Source organism: Panthera tigris, chromosome C1 (genome assembly GCF_018350195.1).
Source record: "Panthera tigris isolate Pti1 chromosome C1, P.tigris_Pti1_mat1.1, whole genome shotgun sequence".
Classification (NCBI taxonomy): Eukaryota; Metazoa; Chordata; class Mammalia; order Carnivora; family Felidae; genus Panthera; species Panthera tigris.
In genome coordinates, this window is record NC_056667.1 from 39,812,768 (window position 1) to 39,832,210 (window position 19,443).

The following is a 19,443-nucleotide window of genomic DNA, read 5'->3' on the forward strand; positions in this document are numbered from 1 at the left end:
GTAGAACATTCAGAAGGGTCTTACCTCAATAATGGGTATTAATTAGCTCTAGACTAGAAGATGCTCTGGTCCTGCCTTAAAAACCTTCAAATCAAAACCCAAAAGGATCAACTGTTTACAAGTATCTTAACTGCATCCCAGAACAAAGTTCAAGAATATTTTACAAAACGCAAAAAATATCCAGCCCCCAACAAGGTAAAATTCAGTGTCTAGAACCCAAAGATCACCAGGCATGCAAAAAAGCAAGAGAATATGACCCACACTGAGGAGAAACATCAATCAGAACTGACACAGATATTAGAATTAGGAAACAAAGACATAAAACAGACACACAATTATATTCCTTATGTTTAAAAAGTTTAAATAAAGTCATGGAAGATACAAACAAAAGGCTCAAATTTTAAACTTCTAAGGGTGAAAACTGTGAGGTCTGAGATAAAAAATACATTGGATTGAAGGCAGATTAAACCCTACAGAAAAATATGTTAGTGAACTTGAAGAACTAGAAATAGAAGCTATTTAAGGTGAAACACAGAAAAAATAACAGGCAATTTTAAAATGAGAAGATCATCAATAACCTGTGCGACAACTTCGTTCAACCTAATATATGTACAATTAAAGCCCATAAAGGAGGGGAGAAGACAGAAAAATTATTTGAAGAAATAATGCCTGAAACTTTTTCCAAATTTGATGAAGACTGTAAACTCACAGATCTACGAAGCCCAATGAACCCCAAACACAAGAAAAATGAAGAAAACTATATCAAGACACACCATAATCAAATTTTTCAAAACTAGTAACAAAAGAAAATATTAAAAGCAATCATAGGCAAAGGAAACATCATATACAGAGGAACAAAGATGAAGTGAAAACAGATTTCTCATCAGAAACAATGCAAACCAAAAGACACTGAAGTATCATCTTTAAAGTATAGAAAGCAAGCTGTCAACCTATAAGAATACGTAGTGAAAATATCTTTCAAAGGAGAAAGTAAAAGAAAATTTTTTTCAGACACACAGAATCTGAAAGAATTCATCACCAACAAAACAGCACTATAAGAAATGTTGTAGGAAATACTTTAGCCGGAAAGAAAATGAAACCAGATAGAAATAGAAATCTCCAAAATGGAATGAAAAATATGAGAAATGGCCACTACATGGGTAAATGTACAAGATTTCTAAATTATTGTTTAAATCCCTTTAAAAAAAATAATTGACTTTAGGGGGTATAGAGTTTTAGCTTTATAAGATGAAATGAGTTATGGAGAAGGATGGTGATGGTTGCACAGCATTATGAATGTGTTTAATGCCACTGAACTATACACTTATAATTGTTAAGATGGCTAATTTTAGGTTATGTGTATTTAACTACAATAAGAACTAAATTTTACTACAATAAGAATTAAAAAATCATTGTTTAAACAAAAATAATAACAATGTATTGTGGGATTTATAAGTAAAATGTATGACAAAGTCAGCCTAAATGTCAGGAGAGAAGAAATGGAACTATATACTATTTTAAGAGTCCCAGACTCTATCTAAAGTGCTACAATCTCACTTGAAGGTAATGCAATGTTGAAGATATATACTATAAACCCTAAAGCAGCCACTACAATACATACCAAAGAGTTAATAAGCCAACAAAAGAGATGAAATGGAGCCATGAAAAAATGCTGTCCATCCAAAAGATGATAGGTGTAAACCTACCCCACTCTGCATCAATAATTACATGAAATGTAAATGGCTCCCTGCCTCCCTGGGCCTGTTGAAATGACCATATGAAGAGCACTCATCTCTCATAGCTGGATTCAATCCTCAAAGCCATCTCTGAAATAGATCACAGTTATTGTCTCCTACCACAGATTAGGAAACTGAGACCTCCTCTGGGAAAGTAACTTGCTCAGGTCAACAGCAAGTTAGCAAATGAATCACCACCCTCCTTCTTCCCAAATCAAAGCTGCTTCAACCCAACCCTAAAACAGACTCCTCCCTTCAGAAACTCATTTATTTCTATCTACCCCCACCTCTTCTCTCTCTCTCTCTCCCTCAAAAGAAGAAATACAATTTGACATGAATTAATGATGAGCCTGCCTGGCCAATTACCAGGGCTAAGTGCCCTCCTGCTGGGAGCGGCTCCCACAAAGCACTAAGTGATGTGGGCCAAGCTGAGCCCCCCCTCCTCCAGCCAGTCCCAGCGCCCTCCTGGGTCCAGGCTTAGAGGAAGCAGCTTTCCAATTAGCTCTTGCCAGACAGACTGGCTTCTCTACACAGCAAATTGGGTTACAGAGCTCTCCTCCAGCTGGCCTCGTTGTCTGGTCCCACTCGCCCCAGCAGAGAGGAAGCTAATCAACTGTGAGGCCAAGCCTGCAGGTTTCGGGCATCCATGAAGGGAGGTCCATGCAGACCTCAGCCCTGTCCCACTAAGGTGGCATTCCATAGCCGAGTAGATTTCCCCTATAATGGACAGATAATGGCCTCAGAGCCCTGGAATCCAGGCTTCTGAGCTAAACAGAGCAAACAGTGCTCAAGGGAAAGAACCCCGGTGTCCTATACTTTCACCCATCTCATAGCCACTTCCAGGAATAATGTAGGAGGTTGCTGGGCTTTTTTCTTTCTTACTTTTCTAGCACGTCAACGATAGCCCAGATGTCACTTGAATTTGAAGGGAAACGTGAGGAAAGGGGAACCTGGGACCTCATGGCGATGTCTTAGATGTTCCCTCTTTCTGGACCAGCCAGGGAGCTCTGAGGAGGACCTGTCCTGCTGCTCAGCTGCTCCCTCTAGTGAGCATTGCTACATCACAGTGCTGAGCACCACTTCCCTCCACCGACCCCCCCCCCCGCCCCGCCCCGAGCGAAAATACAGGCTCAGCACTTAACAGTTTAAGCAGTAATTTCAGAGACACTGTCACACAAGTCCTCACAATCACTCTGTAAAGTAGCTGAGCAAGGGTTGTGGTTCCCATTTTAGAGATCAGGAAGCACGTTTGGACAGATAGGAGAAAGCTCAGAGTCAGTGTGAAGCAGGGCTGGTCCTAAAGCCCAGGTCTCTCTCCAAACCAGGGCTGTACTGGGAATGCTCTCAGCCGCCTTTCACTGACAGTGTGTTTTACTTACCCTGCAGGCCTGAGGGTTGGGTGTGCCCTCTTATAGACTGTAACCCTCACCCTTACACAATATGCACATTGCAGTTAGACTGAGCAACAGGGAAGGGTCCTAGCACCACATACCCCCTAACCATCATACCAGCTAGCCAGCCAACACATACTTGTGAGCATCTAGCATGATCCAGGTGCTAGGGACTCCAAAGCGAATTAGACCAACTCCCTGTCCTCAGGGACCCCACAGGCCTATTGAGAAAATAAACAGGTAATGGCAATGTTGTATGAACAGTGCAACAATGGGGGTGACACAGAGCCTGGGAGGTATACAGGACAGGCTCTTGGCCCAGAGGAGAGGTGACACCTGACCTAACCAGAAGAGTCAGTAGGAATCCACTGGCAAAGATGGAGGGCTGAGCAGGTAGAGAATATTCCAGGCAGAAGAAATCGTTTTTAAAAAGAGAAGTCACAGGATGTCTTCAGAAAACTTTTCAGTCTGGCTGTAGCCTAGAGCATGAGGGTACAGAGAGGCATGGCATGGGACTGAGATGCAGCAGGGTCAGACCATGAGACTTCCTGCATGTCCAGCTGCACAGGTCAAGGCTTTGTCAGAGTCAGCTCCCTATGAAGTGGTGGCTGCAATCCCATAGCTAGGTAGGTTTATGGCCAAATGTTCTTATACCCATCAGGGAGCTGAGCAGAGACAGGGCCTCTGGGGAGTGAGCAGCTGGTGATGCTGAAAAGCGTCTGCCAGGAGAATTCAGCTGCGAACACTTCCCATTCCCAAGAGGTCAAGAGGCCCTGTTGTTCCTCCCTAGTGGAGGCCCTGAGATCACACTGTCATCCATAATTCAGTCAACAAACACTCACTGGGCCTCCTGTCTGTGCCAGGCTCTGAGCTAAGCTCCAGAGGCACAGAAATAAAAAGACATGGTTCTTGCCCTTGAGAGAGATGTACAGTCCTGGGGGAAAGGGAGCCAGAGGGGAACAGACTGGGAATTTATCACAGTGTAGTGGGATGGAAGATGGGTACAGGGGAGGAACAGCAAATCTTATATGGGAGTCAAAGGTGTGAGGGGATTTGAGCTAGGCTTTAGAGTACAGGTAGGCATTTGCCATGCAGGAAAAGGAATTGTAGGAACCAGGAATGGTACATAAAGCATAAAGTCATGAAGGGACATTGAGGAACAGGGAGAAGCAGACAGTGGCTGTGTGATGAGCTGCCTGGTCAGACCATGGGAAACTAGACTTGCCAAGCCAAAAAGCTGGGATGCTCGCCTAGTCAGGTTTCAGTTTTATAAAGGTGACTCTGGCAGAGACCAAGTGGCTGAAGCAGAGGGCTAGAGTGGAAGGATTGGATCCAAAAGGCAGTACCGAGGCAGAATTGATAGGGCCAGGGGCCAGACGGACTGACTGTCTATAGGAGGAAACATTCATTTGTATTTTGCTCTTTTAATTGCCAAGCTCTGCTAAGCAAACCTCTTCTGCAGCGCACATGTGAATATTCGATAAGCTAGGGTAAGTGAAAATCCCTAGTACGCACACCCCCACCCCCACCCCCAGTAAACATGAAGTCAACACTCAGTGAGGATCTACTGTAGCTGACTCCCTCTACATGATTCAAGGAGTGAGTAGATGAATGAGTAATAAGCAAACAAATGGATGAAGGAATTGGACCCCCAGCAGGCAGCATCAGAGCCACACAAGTCTCTATGCCAAAAGTCCTGGGGAGATGCTATACAGGAAACTAGCTTGGTAGTATGTGTTGCTTAGGGAGGCTGGGGGTGGGGGTGGGGGGGTGTGGTGGTGGTGGAAGCACGGGGAGTAAATTTCAGAGTTTGCCTTGGGGCTTGGGGTCCGGTTGACCCTCTCTAGCCTTCATTCTTTTGGCTTGTATCAGGCAATGGAGGGTTGACAGGTCTACACCTGACCTAAGGAGACTCCATCTCTGGAATACAGGTTTGGATGTGGCTGTCCCACCCTCACTGTGGCAAACCTCAATAAGTCAGAAGATAACCTGTGAGAAATGGAAGAAACCTCAGGGGAGTAATTGACATCACTTAGTCCTATGATGCATAGGCACTGTGCAAGGTACATTATACCTACTATCTCATTAAATATAGCAGTCCTGAAAAGAAGGGAGTCTTATTGACATTTTACTGATTAGGAAACTGAGTCATGGAAAGGCCTAACCTTTCTTAGGCCATCAAATAATATCCTGGACCAAGTCCACCAACTTATCCATAATTAAAGCATTAGGACATCTGGGTGGCTCAGTCTGTTAAGAGTCCAACTTTGGCTCAGGTCATGATCTCACAGTTCATGGGTTTGAGCCCCGCATCGGGCCCTCTGCTTATGGCACAGAGCCCGCTTTGGATCCTCTGTCCCCCTCCCCCACTCGTGTGCATGCTCTCTCTCTCAAAAATAAACATTTAAAAAAACAATATAAGATTAAATAGCATTATAGAAAGTTGGAAAAACAGAGAAAAAGTGCTTACAATTTTATCATCCTAACATAGCAGCTGTTCTTTCACATAGCTCCGATATACTTGGTACATACTTGAGGTTTTATTATTCGTGAAATTTTGTCTTACTTTTTTCCTTATTTAACACTGTAACATAAGTATTTTTCCAGACTACTATGTCACCTTCAGAACCACTATTTTTGATGGCTTCAGACTGTCAAATCAGGTGTAAACACCAGATTTTATTTAACCATTTCCCATAGTTGGGTACTTAAATTGCTTCCAATCATTTGATATTATAATCAATCTTTTCTTTTATTAGAATTGCCTTTTTGTAGCAGTATTATTTCCTTAGGGCAGATTCCCAGAAACAGAAATACCCAGTCAGAGGGTTTGAACATTTTTAAGGCTTTTGATACCTGCTGCAGATAACTTTCTCATGGGATCTTTCTACTTCATTCCTCATATCTGGATGCCTTCTTTAACTCTCTTTCAAGCCCCCTTTCCCTAACACAGCACCTCCCTCACCCTCAGTCCCTCCTTATCCATGAGGTGGAGCTAATGACCCTCCCCTAGTAACCTCATGAGCTGTAGATAAAATGATTTGGAGACCCTCGTAAAGAATAGCAGGTTATACAGCATAGTGATTATATAGCACAACTTTTGGCACCAGACTACACAGCTCTGAAGCCCGTATCTGCCACTCCGAAGCTGTGTGACCTTGGGCAAGTTAATTAACCTCTCTGTACTTCAGTGTCCTCATCTGCAAAGCAAGAGTGATGAAAATAATAGCAACCCCTTTGGGTTGTAGATGAAGCTTTAAGGAGTTATTTTGTGCAGAAAGCACAGTGAAAGCCATGGTTGTAATAAGGTGATGTATGATGTGGGAGGCAGCCATAGCAGAAAAGGCTTCAGCATTCCTTGCTATAGGGGCTGCCCAGAGGGCAGGGGCCAGTAGCCAGGTGTCTGACAAAAGTACTTTCTGTGGTAACAACTCATCTAGCTCCATGGCAGTGACCATTACTCCCTCCCTGAAGCCTGCATAGTGCAAGTCTGGGTCTCTCTTACTCCCCCCTCCACTCCACCCTCTGGCTGCTGTGGCCTGATCTTATCCCTTTTTCATCAGGCTGCCTAACTGACCGGAAAATGCAAACGCATCCCTAAATGAGTGCAACTGCCCCCTCCCTCAGCCCTCTCCCCCTTCCGGGAAACCAGCCCCAGCGCCAGCCTGACTAGCAGCACTTAATTCTTTATTGAAAACCATTAACTGGAGTTCAGTTCTCTGAGCCCCAGTTTCAAATTACCCACAGGAAAAGCCAGGCCGAGAGAGTGGCTTTCAAGGGCAGAGCCATCTCCTCTAAGAGACTGGCACCAAGACCCTGACTGTGGGGACTCTTTTGAGAGACAATGACAACAACCACAACAGCAACAACAGCCATCAGTTTAATTCCTAGAAGCACAAGAACTGATGAAGCACCCTGCTCTTCTTCCTCTTCCTCTCCCTCTTCAGTAATAGCCCAGCGCAGTAGGCCTGGAAAGAAATATTATTGCCCCATGATGGATGAGAAAGCTGACAGCCATGGGATCGCAGGCAAGCAGGGTTGAACTGAGAACTTCAGATCTCCCCAACTGAGCCCTATCACCCTCCAGTCAACACCTCATGGGCTACCCACAGTAGGGAGACAGGTGAAGAAGATGGGACTGAGCCCTTGATGAGCTAAAGTCCTGATTGGGAGGGGAGACATGAAAAATGCCTAAACTAGAGCCTCAGAGACCCTAGTGCTACCTCTGGGCCTGCCACTAACTACCTGGCACATTGTGTGGTTAGTTATTATTCTGGGAATATGGACAGGAGTGAGGAAACTGAAGATTTGAAAATGTGTCCTCAGTCTTCTTTATCAAGATTTCTAACCAACCAGAAACTTCATTCATTCATTCATTCATTCATTCTGAATTTTTACTGTCATCTATGTGCCTAGGCACTGAGCAAAGTAATTTGCAAATAGTACTCCTTGACTCCTCCAAACAGTCTTTGGAGGTAGGTAATATCACCATCCTCACTGCCCAATGAGGAAAGTGAGGCTCGTGGAGGAAAATGAGACTCATTCATGATTGTACATCAGTGGTAAGATCTGAACCCAAGTCAACCTGACTCCCTGATTCTTGCTGCTTTTTGTTACTATTACAGTTACAGTTCTACAAAAAGTACACCATGTCCCCACAAGAGCACAGAGAGAATAAAGACCTGTGTGGGTCTCCAGGAAGGTTTTCCAGAAGTGGTGGCATCTGAGTTGAAGGATCAGTAAGACTTGGCCAAATGGGAAAGGCAGGGAAGAAGGTTCTGCAAAGGCACAAGAGCACAGGCCAGGGCTAGTAACCATCCAAGGATATGGCACATTAAGACAAGTCAGGAATTGCTAAGCCATTGGAACTGAGCACAGAGGGTACAAAGGAACAATGCCCTCTGGGAATGCACAGTCCACGAGAGAGACAGAAATGTATAAAATGACTTGGTATTTGAGGCAAACTGGGTAATTTTTATCTAAGAACAAAGAGCTATCTGCTTCTGTGTCTCACCTCCTGCTCACAGTAGCCCAAGAAGCCACTGAACAAGAGGGCCTGGGGCTGGGGGGCAGGTAAGAAGTTTTGACTTCAGAGACCAGGAGCCTGCTTCCAGAGGTTGTGCAACTTACCACCTCTCTGAACCTCAGAAGGGGAACTTCTCTACAAAGCAGTCACCAATACCTGCTTCCCAGCACTGCACGTTACTATACCTGATCCTAGTTAGAAAATAATAAAAAGATTGGATTTTATTCTAACTTACCTAATTATACAAATGTAGATGCTGAGGCTCAGAGGCATTAATAACTTGCCTATGGACACACCAGAAAATGCTTGATCTGAAATTTGATCTCATATCTGGTAGATTCCTCTGCCTACTGTCACTTCCACCCACAGATCCTAGTTTAGCCCTCTGGTGCCCAATGTAATAAGCCTGCTCCTCTGCCCACAATGCCCCTTTGGATGGATGAAGACAACAGCTGTGTCCCAAAATCTCTACTTCCAAGCCAAAAACTCCCAGATTTTCACAATATGATTTCAGCCCTCAACAGGGTTTAGCTGTCCTTGAGAAAGAAACAGGGAAGAATAAACAATAGAAGGAGTTCCTTAGTGCCCTGACCAGATGTGAAATATCCCCTGCCTCAGGACCAGCAGCCAGAATCACACAAACTCCTCATGGAAAACAATAGTAACAGCCTGTTTGCTTTCCCCAGTCCATAAACTGTCACAGCCAAGCTGGACACCAGCTTTGAAACCCAAGGGACCTGTCTCCACCTAAACCTTGTCTCTTCTCTGCCCCAGATGGTCCTTATTTGAGCTGGATCCATTTTCTTGGCCACCTTGCTGAATGCGGTATACACTCGTTCTAGAAAATGCTGACCTCTGCTCCAGGCCGCCTTGTCGGCAGTTTCCCAGACATGGCTCGACTGTTTATTTATTTATTTTTGTGTTAGCAAAGAGGAGAAAATCACATCGGCCTAAAATGAATACTAATGAAATGCCTTCGTTAGCTTCCTTTGTGATGAGAATGAAAAATCGGATTTCCGCAGAATTGCAAGCCATATATTTCTTTCCCCCAACCTTTTTTTTTTTTTTTTTTTTTGCCCTTTCCTCTGATAGGAAGATTACGGACAGCCAAGAAGGAGAGTAAAGTCATTTCATAAAAAATATCTGCATTTTTAAGGGCACCTTTGTTGCAGAGGGACGTGGCAGTGCAATTTCTCCAAACCCACTTTTCCCAGCCTGTAAAGCAAATGTACCTATTTGTCCTCTGCTGCAACAATGCCAGCTGCATTCAATCAACTGAGAAGCTGCAAGCCATAAACCTTCTTCCCCAGCTAGGGGGGTGAGGTGGGGGGAGGGAGCAAGCAAGAGAGGAGGCATGCCATAAAAATTCATCAGAATAATGTAGGGATGAGACGCGCTCCGATCGCCGGCAAGCAATCAACCAATCACTCATTCTGTGGCATTTACAGCACGTCTCATTCCCCTGTTCCTTAAGGACAATTGATTTTTCCTGATTCCATTAGCATAACGGCGTGGAAAATGTCTGCAGTGCAATATTTCTGGAAAGTTCCAACAAGTAGGCTGGGCACTGGAGTGTGACCATCTCCATAAAGCTTCCTCAGGCTCTGCGGCAGACATCACCACAGCCGCAGCAAAGTGCCCAGAGAGAATGATACAGCCTCCAAAACTTGGGGGCCAAGGGCACCTGAGGGGTGTCAGAGCAGGTAATTGGCACCAATATGAAACCCCTCAATTTCTCATTCCTGGACACAGAAGCACTCTTTTCTGCAAGACGGGGTACTATGGGATGGTAAGGAACAAGCAAAATGCACCCAGCCCAGGAGGGGCTGAGTCACAGATCCTATGTCTACTTGCAGCCTTCCAAGTCTTCTGGGTTTAGGAACTGAGAAAACAATACTTAATATGATTATTCCTTTGTGTGTGAACAGGAGGCTGCAGTAGTGGGTGCCCAGAAGTCGTTATTCTCCTCCTCTGTCAGCTGGGTCCCCACCAAAACAGCATGTGCATGAAGAGGGAATGTGAGGAGTTTGGGGACATGCAGATCTGAATTCAAATTCTGGCTCTCCCTTTTATTTTGTGTGTGGCCATAGGCCACAGTTAATTGGCATCTCTGATCCTCTTCCATAAAGTTTCTTTTTATGGAAACTGGGGACCTCATTACTTCACAAGTTGTTGGGAGAATTAAATGAGAATATGTGAAAAGCACCTAGCATGGTGCTGATGCATAGTGACTGTTCAGCAAATCAAATTCTCCTTCCTCTCTCTATCCCCAAATTTCAATTCCCTCCTTTCCACCAGCAACACAGTTCTCTCACAGTGTCAGCTTCAGCTGGCAAGGTGGTAAATCTTTCAGTGCCAAAAGGAAACATGTAAAACCCAGGATATTTCCATCTACTGTTGCAAGTGAGATGAAAACCTTGCTGTGCCTTTTAGAATGAGCTTGGGGGGACTCCTTCCTCTTGCTCAGTCTCCTGAGTCAGCCCCTGCCTCTCTCTCACCCCCTCCTTTATTCTCACAATGCACCAGAGGGACCTTTCTAAAACACACATGTGACGTTTTCAAGCCCCTGCTTAAAACTACCCAGTAACTCCTCACTGCCATCTGGTCTCTCCAAGATTCAGCTCAGGCTGGGCCTCCTCCAGGAACCCTTCTTTGATCCCACAACCTTTGTGCATATCTCACACTCTGTTGTGATTATCTGTGTCCACGTTTTCTCCATCCTAGATGGTAGGTTCCCTAAGGTCAGTTTTCCAGTTCTGAGTCTCTGGCACCTCTCACAGCACCTGATACTTAATAGATGTTTGGTTTATGTTTGTTGAGAAAACCAACTTACAAAGGCAGTGCTGATCTCTTTGGCTAAGACTCTAAGCTTATTTCAGAATTTGTAGGCTGCTTCGGTGCTGGCCATGGTCCTGAATCCTTCAGTACTGAGGAGAGAAGGAAGAAGTAATAAAGAAACCCTGAGTATGGTGAAAACAATACACATTCATTCAGATAACCTCTAAACAAACAGTGTTTGCAGAGCATAAGGAGGGCAGGGATTCTGGGGGAATTAAGTTCCAGTCCTGGGTGTGCTGTGAATACTCTGCTCAAGACACACAACCTTGCTGGGTCTCCATTTTTCTCATCTGTCAAATGTGAATTTGACCTTCCCGTGTCACAAGATTGTTCTAAGGATTACAAAGATGATGTCTGTGAATCTATTTGTAAGCTTTCTCTTGTTAAAAAATGTTTATTTATTTTTATTTTGAGATAAAGAGAGACAGAAAGAGTATGAGTGAGGGAGGAGCAGAGAGAGAGGGGAGAGAGAGAATCCCAAGCAGGCTCCATGCTGTCAGCACAGAGTCCAATGCAGGGCTTGATCTCACAAACCTGAGATGACAACCTGAGCTGAAATCAAGAGTCAGATGCTCAATGGACTGAGCAACTCAGGAGCCTCACTTTGTGACCTTTCTTAAAGTGCCTTCCATGAAAGACCTCTGAAGTTCCTTCCAGCTCATTCAGTGCTCACTGATTGAGAGTTACCTACATTGACCATCTCCACTTCTTTACCTCCAATTTAAATTTAGCCCACTCCTGTGTGGCTTTTGGACCTATGACTCTAACAAAACAGCCCTCAGTAATGACCTTATGCTGCTAAATCTATTGATATTTTTCAGTCCTTACTATACCTGCTCTCCTAGAACCATGCCTCTTGTTTTTGAGCACTTATCTTAGGCTGTAATTATACATTCATTTGTTGACCATTTTATTAAGGCTCACTCCCCAACTAGACTGTAAACTCCATGAGGATAGAAACTGCATCTATTTTTGCTTAACACTGCATCCCCGGGTCCTGACATGATGTTTACAGGGAGCAGCCTCCCCAGTGAAATAGGAGGAAGGCAGGCAATGCTCAGAGCAGACATGGCCATTCCAGCACTGACAGACACCAATAGATGACCTGAAACTTCTCTGTAAGTCCTGAGTCAACAACCTAATACCAGAGCTTCTCTGCCTGATGAGACCTGGAGCTCTGAGGAGGCCCCTCTTGAGAAATATTGAGGGTATTATGATGACTGGCATTGTGCCCAGCAGCATGAGTACAGAGGCATCAATACTTACTTACAGAGTTAAATATTGTGGGATAAGATCTGGGGGGATCATTGACCCCAGATACCTTGCTGTACAGAGAATGAAAATCAAGGTCAGAGAATAAATGTGATATGTCTAAGATCTCACAATGAGTCAATGTACTCCACAGTCCAGAAAGAGCAAGAGGCAGAAAGTGTGATCTCTCAGATCCCCTGGGCCCTCTGCTCTGGGCCACCACAACACCTAGGTTTTCCTCTACCATAACATATATCTCCATAGGCTTTCATTATCTGTTCACATATCTGCCTCCCCCTAGAGGATAAAGATGGTGTCTGGTTAATCTTTGTATTTTCAGGACCTAGTTCAATGCAAGATATATAGGAGTCACACTGGATGGTGAAAAGATTGGAAGAGTGGATGTTGAGGTATAAGAAGGGTGACTGGGAACCTGTACAGATCCCCACACAGCCTCAGAATCCCACCCAGCTGAAGATCCCAGGAACAAGGGATGGTCAGTCTCAGGCCTGGATGTCCCCCAAATCCAGACTTGGGCTCCATGGTGAAATCTCTGACATAGATCTGCAACTGACTTCCTGCTGAATTTCCCACCTGGCCATCCAAGAAAGCCAGAGTCATCCCATAATCTCCTGAGAATGACAGAACTTCAGAGTTTACGATTCATCTTTACAGGTAACACAAAGTACAAAATAACTATCAGCATTTGAAATTGAAGTTATTTTATCCATTCCATAGGATACAGAAGCAGGGGCTTTGCAGTCAGAACCCCCAAGTATAAATTCCAACTTCTCCACTTACATCTGTACACCCAGGTCTATAATGTGGATTTATAAGTATATAGAAAATATGCACTTTGCCTTCAAGGAGCTTATAATCTAGTAATAGGAAAAAGACATGTCTACAAGAATTCTAATGCCAGGTAGGATGTGACTAAAATCTCTCAAAGAGATGATAGGGGAGGCTCACAGCCAGCTGAGAAGAAAGCTTTATGGAGAAAATAGCCTCTCATCCGAGTCTTGAAAGATACATGGGATTTTTTTTTAATTTTTAAAGTTTATTTATTTTGAGAGAGAGAGAGCACAAGCTGGAGAGGGGCAGAGAGAAGGAGAGACAGAGCCCCAAGCAGTCTCCACACCATTATCACAAAGCCAGATGCAGTGCTCAAATTCACATACTATGAGATCATGACCTGAACTGAGATCAAGAGTCAGATGCTTAACCAACTGCACCATGCAGATGCCCCATTTTGCATGGGATTTTAAGGCAAAGAAAGAGCATTCCTAGTGAAGGAGGAAGGAGGAAAGAATGGAGCATGTTCCTGGAATGGGAAGTAAGCATGTTTGAGTGAAGGGTTTAGGTAATCTATGGAATATAAGCAGAAGCTGGAGCTATAAAAGGAAGTTAAGCCAAAGTAGAGACTTGAATGACATTCAAGAAGTTTAAAAAATTTGTGCAAGGACACATAAAGTCAGTGGGGGAATCTATGATTGGACTTCAATTCTCTCCTCCTTAACCACTTTGCCTTCATCTTCAACATGAGTAATGGCACAGCAATTGGCATGGGCAGAGGACTGTCCCATTATAAAAGTACATGAAAAATAAATAATCAGAATTAGTGTGACTGGCTGTGGGGCAGAGGCTCAGAGTCTCTGACAAATAAAAGTGTGAATTACAGGATGAAAGCAAGGAAATATGTTCTTCCCCCACATCTCTACAAGTGGCATATTCTACTGCCCATCAAAACCATGCTTAGAATAGCTAACTCTTATGAATGAATATAAATCTTTGCCATGGGCACATAATGTTGATACATTTAGTGTCAATTAAACATCCAAATAGCAGGGCTTTTTTCTTCAAAAATATGTACCTCTGCTGAGACTTTTCATGGCAAAGGCAAAGGTAAATTTCAGGCCAGCTCACAAATTCTGAATTATCACAAATTGAAAATTTGTTAGTAGAAAGAAGGTAAGATTGAAGCCAGGTTGATTGTTGAGATATTCAGCAACTTTAGAATCTTCTATCCAAATGTTCTAGCATCTCCAAGGCTTTAACAAATTGATTTATTAGAATGGTACCATGGGCTCAGCCAGTCCCAGGTCCAAGGATCTGCTCAAACATTACCTGACTGTGTGACCCTGAGAACTTTGCTCCACCTATCCAATATTGTGGGCCTATCTAATATTGTGAGGACAAAATAAATCAGATAATAAAATACAAGAGTTTCACTGGGAGAAACTAAAGAATACCCAGAGTTCATATAGTTGGGACAGGAGCTCCAGCTCAGGAATTCAAAAGCAAAGTGGGAATGGGGGTGGGGCAGTGCTGGTCCCAGGCTCTCAGCTACTTTCTCTTCCCACCAGAATGGGGTGAGACTCAAGGTGTGGCTGAGGATGGGGATAGAGCCTGAGCATATCTAGCTTTGGAGGAGTCTGAGTTAGGGGAAGAAGTTGAAAGTGTGGCAGAGTCTGATGCTCATTCTCTATGAAGGCACACACCTAGTCAAGGAAGAGCAGTACCCAACTTTTCTGCATCCTTCAAAACCCTGTTTAGATTACATTGGCTCTGAGATGCTTTCCATGACCTGTTCCCTAGATTTGATTAATCCCTCCCTCTGCCTTTCTGTTGTGACATCTTCCCACCATATAAATCACTGTCAGTTTACATGCCCATCTCTTCTTCAAGAGTGAGAGTTTTCCCTGGAGGCACAGACTCACATCTGAGGCATCCTTGGGTCTCCAGGGCCTGCTCAAGAGTTCCACTCAAGTACAACTCAAGAACTGTTTGCTGAACTGAAAGAGAGTACACATCCAAAAGGAACTTCAGGGACTTGAGAAGAGCAGTGATTTATATGTAGAAGAGATGCTTCTTGGAGAAGGAACATGAGGAAAAGAAAGCCTTGTTCAGGGGTTCAGAGAGAGGAAGAGGACAGACCCTGTCCCTGCTCTTTGAGGGAGGCAGAGGTCATTTCTAGGACTGAGCTGAGCCTCTTGCCTGTACCAAAGAATGTTCAAAGAATGTTCAGATGCCCTCACAGTCTCTAGGCTGAGCCTTTCATAATGAGGTCCATCAGCAATTATAGTGTTTTTCTAATGAAATTCAACTATTTAAAACCAACCTTAAGCTGATGAACACCTTTGGAACCTTACAGGAAAAATGCAGATGAACACCCCACTTTTTGCAGACGGTCCTCAAATATTAAATTGAGACTACTGTCTGGGCAGAGTGTTCCTTATGGCCATCTGAGGGATCTTTCCTAAACCGGTCCATATCACAGCCAAAGTAAAAGTCAAACTAGCCCAGCAATACTCCTCTCCTCACACTTCACCAAACACAATTCATATCTCTGTGCCTTTGCAGATGCTGTTCCCTCTGCCAGGAATTCTCTCCTCATTTTCCCAACTCTACTTCACCTGCCTACTCAGCCCCAAACATAAGATCTGATACACATTAGAAACTACCTTTGGGTAGTTTGGGTTTCCTCAGAAACAGATTCTAAAACAAGGATTAAACTGCAGGTAGTGTATTTGGAAAGTGGTTTCAGGAAACTCTAGAAGGGATATTGGGAAGTGAGCTAAGGAAAGGAAGGCACCAATAGAGGGTGTATTTTTAAGCAAGTTACCTCTACGAGTTGGTGGAACGTAACTGCAGGAACCAGTGTAGAACTTCTGTCTCGGAATATCCCACCTGAGGGGTGAGAGAGCTGGGGTATGTATCCACCAGCTGCCATTACTTATTGGCTGAAAGCTGCTCTGTATGCTAACACCCTGGTACTTCTGGCCTGCCTATTATGCTCAGAAATGGTAAATTCTGGGGGCATATGTGTGGGTACTGACAGCATCTGCTTCAGACACCTATAAATTTTGCTGAATGAATGACACACAAGCAACTCAATAATGATAATAATAATTAACTAATATTTGTAATAAATAATAATTACTAATATTTTTGCTATATGTCAGACAGAGTATAAGTACTTTATACATACTTTTTCAATCTCCCAACAACCCTGCAAGGTAAGTTATTAGTATGTCTATTTTACAGATAAGAAAATAGAGGCACAAAGAGCTAAGTAACTTGCCCAAGGTCATGCAGCTAATAAATGACAGAACCAGGAGTGGATCTTGACAGCCTGGCATGTAGGTGACCCATTCACTCTACCTACACACTCTGGAGATGCTCCACTTTGGAACCCTGGGGCTGCCATTTCATGGCAATGTAACCTTGGACAAGTTGCTAGTCTTCTAAGTCTTAATTTCCTGATCTGTGAAGTGGGGATCATGTCACATGATTCCTGCACACACAGCAGAAGCTAACATATCAGGGCTGGGCTAGACCTTGGTCTCCATTTGTATAAGGAACTGTAAAGCCTCTCCCAGCTCTAATGCTCTGTCATTTTAAAACTCAAACAACATCTGCCATCCTCCTGTGACAACCTCATTCAGGCACACAGTCCTTTAAGAACCTCATTTGTCTGTTCCATGAAAGTAGAAGTGAGCCCAGAGTAATAAGGTGGAGAGGAGCCCATCTTTGTGCCTACCACTCCTCCCACTGAGCTAAGGATCTTGACATACTGGCTACAGGAAATTCCAACCCAGAGCCTGGGCTAGGGATCAGGTTCAAATCTCAGCCTTCACTGTGTGGCCTTTAGCAAGTCACTTCACTCATTCAAGTGTCAATTTCCTCATCTGGAATGTGGTGATCACAATTCCTACCCCAGAGGATTGTGATGAGTGTGATGGAAAGCCCCAGAACACAGTAGGTGCTCAAGGACAGGCAGCTACACATTCTTTGTTATGAAGAAGTATGCTATATATTTCCATTAGGGTAGAAAAAAAATCTCAATGTGCACTTTAATTCTAAGCCCCGGAGGCCTTTAGCAGGGCTGACAACTTCGTCTGGAGGATGGTAAATATTTGTCTATTTCAGAGGCAGCATTTATCTTCTAAGGCGCTCGTGCCAGTCCCTGTGCTGACAAGCAACTTGTTTATTTATTACCCTAATAACAAATAGATTGTCAGGCCTGGAGGCTCCACATGCGCATGGAGTTTGGGCCTGCTTCAAGCCCCAGCCGTCCAGGCCCTGGCCAGCTCTGCAGGGTCTGGGGAGCTGGGGCGGTGGGGGGGCGCCAGAGACCTGGCTCCTTCCATGTCCTGCCTTTTGTTTTTCTATTTGTTCTATCCAAAAACTCCCTTATAGAGCCTACACTGTGAAGCCTTGCCCTGGGCTGGCTCTGGGCTGCAGGGAAGAACCACACACAGCCATTGTCCTCAAAGGGCTTGAAGTCTAGAGAGAGGGAGATGATGATTATAAAAATAATAATAGTGATACTAGTAGTAGCAGCAAATACTCTGTACCAGGTGCTATGCAAAGTACTTTACATATACTAACTCATCTGATCTAACCAACAATTGGATACTATTATTATCCCCATTTTACTGATGAGGAAACTGAGGTACAGAGAGGTTAAGGGACTTGCCCAAGATCACCTCTACAAAAATCATTGCAGTACAGAGCAGGGGTAGATACTGAAAATTTATATAATAACTATATAACAATAATACTTATACAATATTGGTGATAACTGCATGGCCTCCCAGCTATTCCTTCCATGTGCCATGCACAGCCTACTTTAGGGCCGCTTGCTGTTTCCTCTTCCTAGAACAGTCTTCCCCCAGATATCCACCTCACTCACCTCCTTCAAATCTTTGTTCAAATATAACCTCAATGAGGCCCCCACATTTACAATTGCAGCTCTCCACTTCAACCCTCCCTAGCCACCCCCCATCCTTTGCTTAATTAGCCTCCAGAACACTTAACCACCACCTGTCCTGCTACATATTTTACTTTGGTTTATGTCCACCTCTCTCCACTAGCATGTACCTCCATGGTCAGAGGTTTTCTATCTCACTTCCTGCTGCATTCATAGCATAAAGAACAGAGCCTGGCAGATAGGAAGTGATCAGTCTGTTGAATGAATGACTTATACCTGACAGTTTGAAGATATCATCCATGTGGCCTGCCCCTGAACTGCTAGCCTCCCTCAGGGTCCACTCTCTGGTTCTCCTTCATGGTGTCATTGGCACCTTCTCTTTAGGGAATTTTACCCCCTCCCATGGCTTCACATTCTTCCCTCCTCTGAGGACTCTTGGATCTTTATTTCTAGACCAAAGCCCACTCTTGAGCTCACCTGTGTAGGTAACAATCCAGGGCACATTGGCACCTGAGCCCCACCTGAGTCACCGTCCAAAATAGATAGATCTCACTACTTTATAAAGTACCCAAATGTATCCCTTCTCCTGGCACCAGCCCCAAGTCATCCAAGCCAGGAGCCTGAGCCAGGGGCCAACTCCTCCTGCCTTTACCCCACAATCAGCAGTCTCAAGTCCTTAGAAGCATTTCTTGGCTGCCCCCTTCTCTTTCACCATGTTAATTTAAGCTATTATTGTATAAGAACTATGGCACAGCCTCCCTCCTGGCTGCCCCACCGCCAGTCCATTCCTAGGAAACCATGCTCTATGGTATGTCTAAAACACCAATACGTCCATGCAATTCCACTATTCCATATTCTTCAGTGACTCCCTATTGCCCAATGACTGAAGGCAAAGGTCATATCCTCTATTTACCTTCCCAGCCTCATCACTGACCCTGACTCTCCTCATTCCCCAAACACATCATACTATTTCACACTCCCATGTCTGTGCTTGGGAAGCTCTACCTGAAAGGTTTGCGCTCCTCTCCTCTGCATGAAAAACTCCTCACCCTTCACAATCCAACTTAGATGTCACCTCCTCCATGCAGGTTCCTGTGAGAGAAGAGGAGGGAGCATTGTGAGGACACGGATGCAAGAAAGGGTGAGGCCAGCTTGGGCAATAATGACTCTTGCAGGTTTGGGAATCCTCTGTTAGACCTGGGCTCCTGGAGCTCTTGTAGGTTGTGATGTTATGCTGACTTCAAGGGTGAGAGTGGGGGGGGATGCGATTGCCCATGGCTAAACCCTCACTGTGAGCTCCAACAGATACATGTAGCACCTGGGATCTCAAGGAGCTTGTGTCAAAACGTGCCTGAGACTGTGGGGACTACAAACCACATGATACATTCCAGAAGAAAAGACCACCTCGTGTTCTCACCACAGAGATGAGGACCCCAGCTGTGATATTTGGAGATGGTTTGAGGTAGAGTGGTATGGTGGCTAAAATAC

General features: G+C 44.4%; 1 long non-coding RNA gene across 4 annotated transcripts in view; it reads right to left on the bottom strand.

Moving 5' to 3' along the window:
- LOC102963528 overlaps positions 1 to 19,074 on the bottom strand; it is a 104,587-nt gene extending 85,513 nt beyond the window's left edge. For 2 of the 4 annotated variants that reach the window (XR_006221411.1, XR_006221408.1), the window contains exons 1-2: positions 18,961 to 19,074; positions 10,987 to 11,080 (exon numbers count right to left, since the gene is read on the bottom strand). This is a non-coding gene — a long non-coding RNA (uncharacterized LOC102963528). The remainder of the gene's footprint in view (positions 1 to 10,986; positions 11,081 to 18,960) is intronic. The other 2 variants (XR_006221409.1, XR_006221410.1) reach the window with 2 other exon arrangements.
- Positions 19,075 to 19,443: the final 369 nt, after the last annotated feature.